Source organism: Chlorocebus sabaeus, unplaced genomic scaffold (assembly GCF_047675955.1).
Source record: "Chlorocebus sabaeus isolate Y175 unplaced genomic scaffold, mChlSab1.0.hap1 unalloc_scaffold_581, whole genome shotgun sequence".
Taxonomy (NCBI): Eukaryota; Metazoa; Chordata; class Mammalia; order Primates; family Cercopithecidae; genus Chlorocebus; species Chlorocebus sabaeus.
In genome coordinates, this window is record NW_027327905.1 from 87,589 (window position 1) to 99,616 (window position 12,028).

General features: G+C 39.7%; 1 protein-coding gene across 22 annotated transcripts in view; it reads left to right on the top strand.

Moving 5' to 3' along the window:
* LOC103247284 (extended synaptotagmin-2-like) overlaps positions 1–12,028 on the top strand; it is a 103,982-nt gene that overhangs the window by 68,635 nt on the left and 23,319 nt on the right. For 9 of the 22 annotated variants that reach the window (XR_012092476.1, XR_012092483.1, XR_012092484.1 and 6 more), the window contains 5 exons: positions 2,040–2,180; positions 3,035–3,170; positions 5,066–5,182; positions 7,531–7,653; positions 9,986–10,096. The gene's annotated coding sequence lies outside the window, so the exon portion shown is untranslated. Of the gene's footprint in view, positions 1–2,039; positions 2,181–3,034; positions 3,171–5,065; positions 5,183–7,530; positions 7,654–8,176; positions 9,867–9,985; positions 10,097–12,028 lie in introns of those variants that run through there. The other 13 variants (XR_012092482.1, XR_012092486.1, XR_012092492.1 and 10 more) reach the window with 8 other exon arrangements.

The following is a 12,028-nucleotide window of genomic DNA, read 5'->3' on the forward strand; positions in this document are numbered from 1 at the left end:
AATGCTTGTATTAAATACATGATCACCAGTTTTGTTTTCTACTTTTATCACTCCATTTGAGAATGGTCAAGAACCTGAGATAGACTCAAATCATTTATGGCAAACACAGCAACACTATAGAGAAGTCATACAATGGTCCTGGAAATGGTGGGAATACCACTAAAAGTAGAAAACCATGCTCCCCAAAGTCATACATGTATTTATTTATTTGGAAGCCAATATGGACTGTGAACAGAAAATCTGCAGGAGCAAAACATAGACTGAAGCCCAGGATTAACTGAAAATCATTGCTTTGGTGGAATCATTTTCTCGGCTTTCTCTTAGCTTTAGTTAAACAGACTTGGGACTATTTCTTCCTGGGTTGGGGTGTTATTTTTGCATGTGTATTAAAAAGCAGAAAAAAAAGTGGTGGTGGTGATGATGGGGAGACTAATGAGGAATAAATAATGGAAAAATGGTGGAAAAAAAAAAAAAACCTCTTTGTTTGTAAGTGTATTAGACCTTATAAACTTAAATAATCCATGGATCATTTCCATAGTAGACTATTATGGCTCCAGAAGAGCCATTGTGGTAATGTAGCAGCTGATGAGCTTATGCACAGAGCTGCATACTAAATGACCTTACGAAGTTGGGAATGAAATATGGGAGCCGAACATGGCCAATAACCATTTTTAAAAATAATGAAGTACCCTACCACTTCACTCTTCCACCAGCCTCCACCAAAATCATGAAGAGCTGAGTCGACCTAATGAACAATTTGCCTGAAAATGTAATTTTAAAAAAAAGGCCGGGCGCGGTGGCTCAAGCCTGTAATCCCAGCACTTTGGGAGGCCGAGACGGGCGGATCACGAGATCAGGAGATCGAGACCATCCTGGCTAACACGGTGAAACCCCCTCTCTACTAAAAATACAAAAAACTAGCCGGGCGAGGTGGCGGGCGCCTGTAGTCCCAGCTACTCGGGAGGCTGAGGCAGGAGAATGGCGTAAACCCGGGAGGCGGAGCTTGCAGTGAGCCGAGATCCGGCCACTGCGCTCCAGCTTGGGCGACAGAGTGAGACTCCGTCTCAAAAAAAAAAAAAAAAACAAAACAAACCCCTCTGTAATTGTAGCAGGAAAAAAATCCCAAACCAAACGAAAATAGGGCTCATATTTTGAAGCTAAAACGTATTTTTGCAGTTGGGGAAAATGGCTGAGCCTGTGCCACATCTCATTTCAGCAAGTGATGTTTAAGCCTCGGAAATTAAATCATAGACACCCTGGGTTTTAGAGAAGGGATAGAGGTGGGGACCTGGCTTTGCCAAAGCCATTTGGGCCTGAACAGCAACACCCCGCTTGGCCATGCTGGAGAGTAGACTGCCAATTGTGCCAAATTATATGATGCTTTTGAGATGTGCACAAATAGCCCATTACACTTTTCACAGCTTTCCTTCATTAAGCCTGCAGAATTGTTTCTTTATGTTTTCCTCATAATCGCTTCTGAAAGGTCAAGAATTGCTTACTTGACTTTTTGGTGCCCTTCTGGGAATAATACTTTTAACCATTTGCAGTTTCTGCTCCTCAGAGCTCACATTTGCTTCAAGGTCTCCCATTGGCCGTCAAGACTGGGCCCACTCCTCAGTACACACACACACACACACACACACACACACATATATATATACACACACGCCTTGGTTGGGGTTAGAGAACAGAAGGAGGATCCTGGAGTTTCTGCCAGTTGAGATTCTGTTCAACTTTCTGTTAGAGTTGATGTTTAGTCCTGGTGGCAGTAGGCTCTGGTGGCATTAGGAAAGCAGTAGAAGGCAGTCGTTTTATTATTATTATTATTTTAATTTCAATAGTTTTTAGGGTACAAGTGATTTTTGGTTACATGGATAAGTTCTTCAGTGATGATTTCTGAGATTTTAGTGTATCTGTCACCCAAGCAGTATACACTCTACCCAATATGCAGTATTTTATTCCTCACCCCCTCCCAATCTTCCCCCCAGCCAAGTCCCCAAAGTCCATCATATCATTCTTATGCTTTTGCCTCCTCACAGCTTAACTCCCACTTACAAGTGAGAACATCCAATGTTTGGATTTCCATTCCTGAGTTACTTTGCTTAGAAGAGGGTGATGGTTTTGAGAGTGGGCCCTGGAGCAGACAACTTGAGCTCAAACCCAGAGCTACTCCTTAGGAGGTGGGTAACCTGGGGGTCATCTCAAATCTCAAGGGCTCAGTTTCTATATACATAAAATGGATATAATAGTATCACCACTTCAGAAGGTGCTTTCCTGGCATAGAGTGAACATTAAAATGTTGACTCAAAACAAAATGAGTAGCCTTGGAAACCTGCCAAGGGTGGGCCTTGACTGGCAATATTGCATTATATACACTTTTCCATTGTATGTGTGGCTCCAGTGAGTCAGCCCAGTGGCTCACTCCCAGCCCTCACTCTGATTTGTGAGGAACCAGTAACACTTACCAAACATCTCTTACATTCCAAGGGCTTGCATATATTTCTCACTTAATTCTGTACACATTTCCATAAAATATGTATTGTTGTTTCCATATTATACATGAAGAAATTGATGCTCAGGACTAATGATAATGGCTACTCTCTTAGTTCATTTTGTGTTTCTTATAATAGAATATCAGAAACTAGGTAATTTATGATGAAGACGTTTATTTTTTACAGTTATGAAGGCTGAGAAGTCCAAGATCAAGGGGCCCCATAAGTCCAAAGGTAGCTCAAGGCATTACATGGTGAGGGGCTGAGTGTGCTTGCTTAGGTCTCTCTTCCTCTTCTTGCAAAGCACCAGTCCCACTCCCATGATAACCCATTAATCCATTAATCTATGAATGGAGTAACCCATGCACAAGGTGATCCAACACTTCTTAAAAGTTCCACCTCTCAGTACTGCCACATTGGGGGTTAAATTTCAACATGAGTTTTGGAGGGAATGAATATTCAAACCATAGCAGCTACCATTTATTGAGTGTTTATTGTATACCAGGCACTATCTTAGGCAATTTGATTAATTTTCTTGTCAGTTAGCATTTCAGTTGTTTCCAGTTTTTTGCTATTATGGGGAGTGCTGCATAGACCTTCTTGAACATTGTCTTCATGGGCACATGAACAAGATTTTCTCTTGGGAATACACTCAGGAGTAAAACTGCTGAGGAGGAGGTATGTGAATGTTCAACTTTACCAGCATTGCAAAATTATTTTCCAAAGTGACTGGAATAATTTATCCTCCCGCCAGAATGTGTCTGTTCATGTCTTTTACCAGTTTCCTATTGAGTTGTTTGCTTTATCTTGTCGATTTGTAGGAGTTCCTTATATTTTGTGTACTAATCTGTAGGTCGTTATATAATTGCAAATATCTTCTTCCTGCATGTGACTTGGTTTTTTTTAATTTCTTTAAGTTATTATTAGCATAAGTTCTTGGTTTTAATGGCATTGACTTATCAATCTCCTCTTTAACGATTAGCACTCTTTGTATCTTGTTTAACAAATTTCTCTCAATCTCCTTTAATTTCTTTTGAAAGTTTAAATTTAAAGTTTTATTTGTGACACTTAAGTCCTTTATATATCTATAATTGACTTTTGAATATGATTTGAGGTAGGGGCCCAATATAATGTTTTTCTATGATGGAAGGCTGTTTTTGCCAGCTCATCTATTGAATTTCCTCTCCCTGTCCTCTACCCAACCCTGCCCCAGCACACGCTGCTTCTATTACCTGTCAGGTATCAAATATTCATATGTATTTCTGGGTTCTCTGTTCTGTTCCGTTGGTCAGTTTGTCTATCCTTAAACCAATACACATGACTGCTATGGTTTTATAATGTCTCCTTATCTTGGAGCACAATTCCCACTCTTTTCCTTTTGCTTATAAAAGTAACAAATAGCCATTTTAGAGAATTGAAAAAGTCGACCAGGCACGATGGCTCACGCCTGTAATCCCAGCACTTTGGGAGGCTGAGGCAGGTGGATCACCTGAGGTCAGGAGTTCGAGACTAGCCTGGCCAACATGGCAGAACTCCATCTCTACTAAAAATAAAAAAATTAGCTGGGTGTGGTGGCATGTGCCTGTAGTCCCAGCTACTCAGGAGGCTGAAGTAGGGCAATCACTTGAACCTGTGAGGCAGAGGTTGCAGTGAGCCGAGATCGTGCCACTGTACTCCAGCCTGGGTGATAGAGCAATACTCCATCTCAAAAAAGAAAAAAAAAAAAAAAAAAAAAAAAGAGAGAGAGAATTGAAAAAGTCTACAAAATTCCAGAGCATTAAAAGTTTTTCTAATCTCATCATTTGAGTACAACAGCTAAAATTTGAATGTATATTTTTCTAGAATATGCAAATACATACATGAAAACACACACACACGTGCATTTAAATACAGACATATTCATGTTTTAACAAATTTAAAATAAGTATTAATTGTTTTCTCTATGCAAGGCTCTATGTCTAAGGCTTTGTTGTTGCCAAACATGAGAGATAATATTTAGGAAATATGATCATGCTTAAGATACTAATAATAGTGTTAGAAGGAAATTTGTTTTCAATTTGGCAGCTAAAATAATTCCTATTTGGATACCTTATTCCAGAAAGGCATTTATTTTGTATCCCTAAGCTTTATTACTGCTCTAAACTAAGAAAAAAAACTCTCTCTATTCCTAAAGTAACACACTTATCTTCCAAGCAAACCACTATCAGCTTGTTTAATAAAACAAAACATTGTGTATTACATTTTAAAGGAGCTATACCTTAGCCTTCAAATAAGATTTGTGTTTTGGTCCTCAGTTGGCTGCTTATTAACTTTATGACCTTGGACAAGTCCTAGAACTTCTTGGAGTCTCAGTTTCTTCATCTTTAAAAATGAAGATAATATCTACCTTGCGGAGTTGCCAGGAGTGTTAATGTATTTTTTAAAAGCCTCGCGAAGTGCTTGCCAATATTTGCTTTTGCATTTTTAATTAGCTTTTGTTTTATTATAAAAGTAATATGAGCTTTTCTTGTAAACTTTTTGGATCAGTACAGAAGGGTACACAGTAAAAAGTGAAAATTTCCTTCCCTCCACAGGTACCCCATCCTTCCCCCCAAATCAGTCTCACTTTCCTGAGGAAAATACATCAAATTCTCAGGATACGTTATTCCATGACAGTCAAAACTCCTTGAGATATAGACATAACCTAACAAGTAAGCTAAAATGCCAGAACATTTATTTCTTTGATGGCTTTTATTTTTAAGTTTCTCTATTTGCAGGTATTTTAGGAAAAAAAAATTGAGATCTCAAAAAAAAAAAAAAAAAAAAATTGAGAATAGAAACTTTCAAATGAAGACATGGGAGCAGGTGTCAGAGGCGAATCGCCTCTAATTTAAAACTCACAGTTGATGTCTCCTTGCAGCGGCAGCAGGAGAGCAGAGCAGGAGCCACGACAGTGGGGGCCATGGCAGGACAAGCATTTAGAATGTTTCTCCTGCTCCTTCACTGAGTGTTGGTTGAAAGGCAGGCACCTGAAATCGTGCACTTAAAGGCATGACATTAGGTTGGTGCAAAACTAGTTGCTGTTTTTGCTATTGAAAGTAATACTTCCAGAGAAATCTTGGCTGGGCCAAGTGGCTCACACCTGTAATCCCAGGACCTTGGGAGGCCAAGGCGGGTGGACCACCTGAGGTCGCGAGTTTGACACCAGCCTGACCAACATGGAGAAACACTGTCTCTACTAAAAATACAAAATTAGCTGGACATGGTGGCACATGCCTGTAATCCCAGCTACTCGGGAGGCTGAGGCAGGAGAATTGCTTGAACCCAGGAGGCAGAGGTTGTGGCGAGCTGAGATAGCGCCATTGCACTCCAGCCTGGGAAATAAGAGCGAAAGTCTGTCTCAAAAAAAAAAAAAAATTATAGTGGTAATTCATACTTATGGAAATGTCTAACACTTACTAGGTGTATAAAATAAAAAAAAAAATGAAATTCCTTTCTTGCACTCCCTCAATCTTACTCCCCAGAAATTATCGCTGTGAACAGTTTTGATGTCTTTCTGATTTCTTACCCACAAGACTTCAAGATGCCTCAGCTTAATTGCTTGGTGTCATTCCTTTTGTGACATAATATTTATTTCGCTTTGGTTTGCTTGGTGTTGCATCCATCCATCCACTTATTTCTTGATTAGGCACTTACTAGATCATCTGCTCTGGGCCAAGGACTAAGCAAGGTGCTGCAGACTCTTGGTATGTCAGGCTTAGTCCTTGCCTTCACCCCTAACCATAAATATAAAATTAAGTGCTTCAGTATAGTCAGTTGTACAGGATGCTATGGGACCATTAAGGAGGGGCACCTAACCTGGGTAATCTGGGAAAGCTTCCTAGATGAAGTTTTCTAAGTTGAGAACTGAAAGCTGAGCAGGCATTAGGCTGGCGCAACAGCCAGAGCTGTGAGACAATAGTGCACTGGGGAATGATGAGAAACTGGAATGAAGAGGACAGCTGTATAGGAGCTGGAGCTGAGGATGTTGGAGAGAGAACCAGTTGAACATAGAAAGGGGTTCAGTCATGAAGGACTTTGTAAGGTGTGCTAAGAAGTATACACAATGAAGGAAGATGGACCCCATGAAAGGATTGAAAGTAGGAGAGTGACATTGCTATTTTGGCATTTGAGAAGATCCCATCTGGCTACGGTGGGGAGGAAGAACTGTAGAAGGTAAATGAGGAGACAGGGGCAATAGGAGGCCCTTGTAGTAGTAATCTAAGTGAGAAAGGATGGTGGTCTGAATTAAGGCAGTGACAGAGCTGGTGGGAGAAATCGACGGATTCAGGAGGAGAAGTCTTCTTTATGCAGAGGTCACTGAGAGTGAAGCCATTTGATACAGGGGCCACTTGTTCAAGTAAATAGTGGGACAAAAGACTTGATGAGAACTCAACTTAAAAATTTAAACTAAATTTAGTTTTTAACCCCTATTTTAATATAATCAGTAATTATATAGGTTATAATTACAATCATGAACCAATGTTGAAGATGAAGAATGAATAGGAGTTTTGGGGGTATAATCTTTCCACACAAATTTTATGGTAGCACGTTAATGGCATCTTTCACTTCATGTTTAAGTTTAGCAGCAAGTTCATAATAAAGGTCATTTTGAGAAAAAAATCAGCATTGGTCAATTTCCCTGAGTTTCTTCCTTCAGTATACACAACATTTTCTTGATAAGTGCTATTATGTCATCGCCTTTATGAGTTCTTTTTCTTTTTCAGCTGTTAAGTAGTATAACTAGGCAATACTGTCATTTGTCAAAGGCTTTTCTTATATATAGAGCATTTCTCCCAGATCACTTTGATTGTCTGTATGAAACTCTGTATCCTTTAAAAGATTTGCACTTGTCTTAGCAGTCGATTTGCTTTAGATTTGTACTGTAATATAGATAATTTGTAATTATAATTTGTAATTGGCAAGGAATTTTAAAGTCGGGGTAATAAGTGGTAAGTTCATTGGTAAATATTTTGCTGTTATGATGACTTTTGCTTTTTTTGCAACCTGTTGTCTACAGGGACTTGGATAACAAATACTTGGATAATGAAAACATCCAATAATTATGTGCCACCTACTCACCAGGATCATGCCCCCACAGGAAAATGTGGAACAAAGCTCTCCTCAAGGGAGAAGAAAACGGGTAAGGTCTTCATCTTCTAGGACTAAATCCTTTGTGTACATCAAAGATACAACAGAGGAGAACATGAAATGCCTTCTTCAAATTTCTCTTCCATGCTTGCACAGCTGAAGATATTTTCTCAGTAGTGCTCACATCAAAGGCTATGGATTTGCTGGAAAAATCTCTGTCACTTTCTGGAAGGAAGCCCATATCTCATTACTAATAAGAGAGCATCCTCTTACCCACTGATGTTTTCAAATGAAAGGAAAAAAAAGAAAACCTTTTCCCACTTGCTCCATGGCAACATAGTGTTCTATCCACCCACTCCCCAGTCCTTCATAACCATCCCTAACCCAAAGGATCCAGGAAGATTCTGATTTATGTTATTGTTTTCATCCTCATGAAGATTTAATGTACTGGGTTCAGTGCACTGATCTTGAATTTACATCATTGTTAAAATCTTTTGATTAATGACTCATTGATTGAATAGCCAGCTATCTAATTCTCTCCCTTCTTTTCTTTCTTCCTGGTTTTCTCTCATAAGTATGTACCGTGTGCCACTGCATGCCAGGCACTAGGCTGGGAGCTGGGGCTGTAACCCAGACATCATTGCAATACGGTGGGAAGCATCACAGGAGAGTGACTGGATCTGATTTATGATGATTGAGAATATTTTCCTCATTATGAATCTTTTTTCCTGCCCTGTAAGGCATGACTTGTAAATAAGTAGTGGTTTTCATAGAAAAGCCTAAGGAATGCTCGCCCTAACTAGACATTTCATTACATCTTTGCTGTTCGACTTCTTGTTCACTGTCCTTTGTTTGGTGGGAATCTTTGTGAGCAGATCAGTTCCCAGGAGTAGACGCTCAGACTGAAGTCACAGAACTGACTCTGAAGCCATCTCCTTTGTGTATGGTCCCAAGAGCTTCAAGGTACACAGGGCCCAGTGTAAGCCTGGGGAAAGCTCAGCGGATTTTAGATCACACCTCCCCAGCATTCCATTTTCCAAAAGCAACACTCAGATCTTTTTGACTCAGATCTGCAACACTCAGATCTTTTCCACCCTCTCTCCTGCTCACCTTTTCTCCTCTTAGGTGTGCCAGCTTGGCTTTCTCTGCTCCTGAATGTTTTCCTTCTTCCCACACATATATTTATGTTTCTTTAGAGAAGCAATTCAGCTCTGACCTAGAAACTCCACTCCTGCACCCCCACACCCAACACTTAACAACATGATCTTCAAGTAGGTAAAACAAAAACAACTATTGCACTGTAGACAATGACCTTGTAGATAGCCAACAAAAGAGACTTCAGTTTGCAACCGTGGTTCCAGTACCTTCTCTGCATTAATTCATTCACTGATATTGTGTATTGGTGTGACTTCCTCTACAAGCAGCACCTGAAACGAGGGTTTAGGAGCAGGAAGTTTATTTGGGCAGAGGTGATTATTAGGAAGCAGGAGTGAGGAAGTGGGGAAGAGAGAGACTGGGAAGGAGAAAAAGCCTCTATAGGTACATTAGTGAGCTGGTTCTTTCTGTGGACACTGGGGCTCAATCATGAGGGGATCCTCTCAGGAACCATGTAGAACGCATCTTGGATGGTTCTTCTGAATGATGGAAGGATGGAATATTTATCTACCTAATCGCATCCCATTCTGATTGAAGGTTGCTCTCAGGGAGAGTCACACCACTCTTTGGGCTGCTCTGCCAGAGTCTGAGCCAAATCCTGCAGGGGCCATCTCTGGGCAGGAGGGAAGCTGTCAGCAGGCACGGGAGCTGTCCACCACAGCTGCAGCTGAAATCAGAGGCAAACCGAGGAAATGCAACCTGGGGCACCAAGAGTGGTGGCTACAAATAGCATTTGCCACAGTTGTATTTATTCATTCTTCTTTGGTCTCCTTCATCAAATAATAAATTCCACAAGGACAGGGGCAGTGTCTCCATCTTTGTTTCCCCAGTGACCAACACAGTGCCAGACTCATGGGGGCCATTCAGGTTTTATTTGCTCAATAAATGAAGGAACTAACAAAAGATCAGTGGACTGAAACTAGAAGTCTGAGTTCTAGTCCCAGGTGGGTCACAAATTTTGGTGTGACCTTGGATATGTCAAAACCTTGCTTGCAGGGGGCTGGTTACTTATTAACTTACAAATTCCTATTAAAAAATATAAACATCCATGCATCATGGGAGAAAATTCCCTGTCAGTGATTGACCTTAGAATAAAATATTATTCTCTAACTTCATGGCTGTCTCTAATTCTAGGCTTAGGTCCTTCCGAGATGTAAAGATGAACACTGTTGAGATAGAAAGAGTGTGCTACAAAGTTGGTTACCTGAAAAATGTTTCATTTTATGCAGGATACATGACTTGGAAAACCTTCACTAACACTCTCATGTGAAGAGTGATAGAATGCTAATTTCCCATAGATTCATTATCACCATGAAATGAAATTTTGGAACACATCACAGGTAAATATAATGTGAAAATGTAGAATTCAACAATTCAAGTTTTAGCTGCCTCATGTTTTTACACCTCTGTCAACAGGACCCTCATTAATTTTTTTTTCCTATTATTGTACTTGAAAGGGAAACTGAAGAGAATAGTATTCTGGATAGAGAGATGTCCTTTCTATCTAACCTTAAGGGAGCCCAACTCCCTGTATATATATATATATATATATATACACACACACACACACAGAGTTATATATATATATATATACAGTTATATATATATACAGTATATATACACACACACACTCATATATATACACACACATACTCCTAGTTATTTTTTTATCTGATCACAAATATTTATTGTACGTAGGGACTGTGCTACGTCCTGGACGTACAATTGTGAAATACTCATACTCAGTCCCTTTTCTGGTGGAGTTTGCAGTCTAGTGGAGGAGGACTACACTAATTTTTTAAAATGAGTATAAAATTACATTCTAAAATAAGTATTTCTGGGAAGAAAATTGGTTTTATTAGAGCCAATTACAATGAAAATATTATGTTCTGGGATGTAAAGGGAGGTTTACCTCCCAAAGTGGGATTTGAGGAGAAAACTGTAGAATGAGTAGCTAGGGTAAGTAAAAGCAAGGGCAGCACATACAAAGTCTCAGTGGCAAGAACAAGAGCTGAAAGAAGGCCAGAGGAGCTGGCTTGCCCAGAGCAAGGAGGGGTGTGGTGCCAGTGATGCTGCAGAGAAGAGCACAGACGGACTAGACAGGCCTGGAGGGGAGGCTGAGGGTTCTGGCCTAAGAACCCTGGGAAGTCATTGAACAGTTTCAGCAGAGCCTGGTGACACGATCAGGTCTTTGTATTTTATAAAAGGGGCTTTGTTTTCACGTCTTCTTATATTTTCCATCATTATATGATCAATTCGAGCAATAGTATTTGTTTTCCTTGAATTATCCTGATAATTGCAGACATACACATACACATATATATTGTTTTTCTGAAAGATGTCAGTCCAGTTTACTCCAGAATTCTCATTATCTTTCATTCTCATTTGGATAACAGAATTGTCAATATATTTCATTCTCATTTGGATACTTCTGGGCACTGACTCTATTTAGCTAATAACCAAATTAACTCCGTTCTGGGCTATGATGTGGAATGAACAGAGAACCCTATCCCTGCATATTAAATGTGCAGGTGAAATTGCCCTTCTCTGTTGGAAACAGTGGGAGTAATAGCCATTCCATCACCAAGATGGGTTCAAATTGAATTGTCTGGTGGCATCTGCAGGGCCTCTGTAAACTATGTCTACAACCCACATTTCTTAGCATATCCCAAAATGGATTAAGTTGCTTTGACAGGCTCTGTTTTTTATGAACCTCTTTGGCTATGACTTACTATGTTATTTTTCTCAAGATGCTCATGGACTGATTTATGATTTCATTTAGAATTTTGACTGGTAGTTTGGATACGCTAACTAGCCCACCTTTTCCTGTATCTGCTTTTGGCTGCTTTATCTCCAACACTAAATCAGCCTGCTTAAATTTCCCTGGTACATAGGTCTCTACGACAAACACTAGTATTGCAGGTATGTCCTGCCTTAGCTGGTTCTTTGAATATGTTCAAATGAATCTCACCCAGCTCTCCTGATTTATAAATATTTAAATTGTATAAGTATTCTTTTACCTGCCTCTTATTAATTCTGTTTCTTGATATTCCCAGAGACTCATTAATATTTATCTTACTGAGCTCCTGCTTCCTTCATTCTTTGTGCTAAAGGCTGAGACAAAATAGTAGCTCCATAATCATTCTTCTTTGCATCTTTCATTATTTTCTCTCACCGCTGACTTAGCAAAAGTAGCCTTTGTTTTCTTGAGCTTATCATCCTATTTTATTTTTAGAAGACTTTGCCGTAATTTCTTGCTGCTTCTGTTTCTC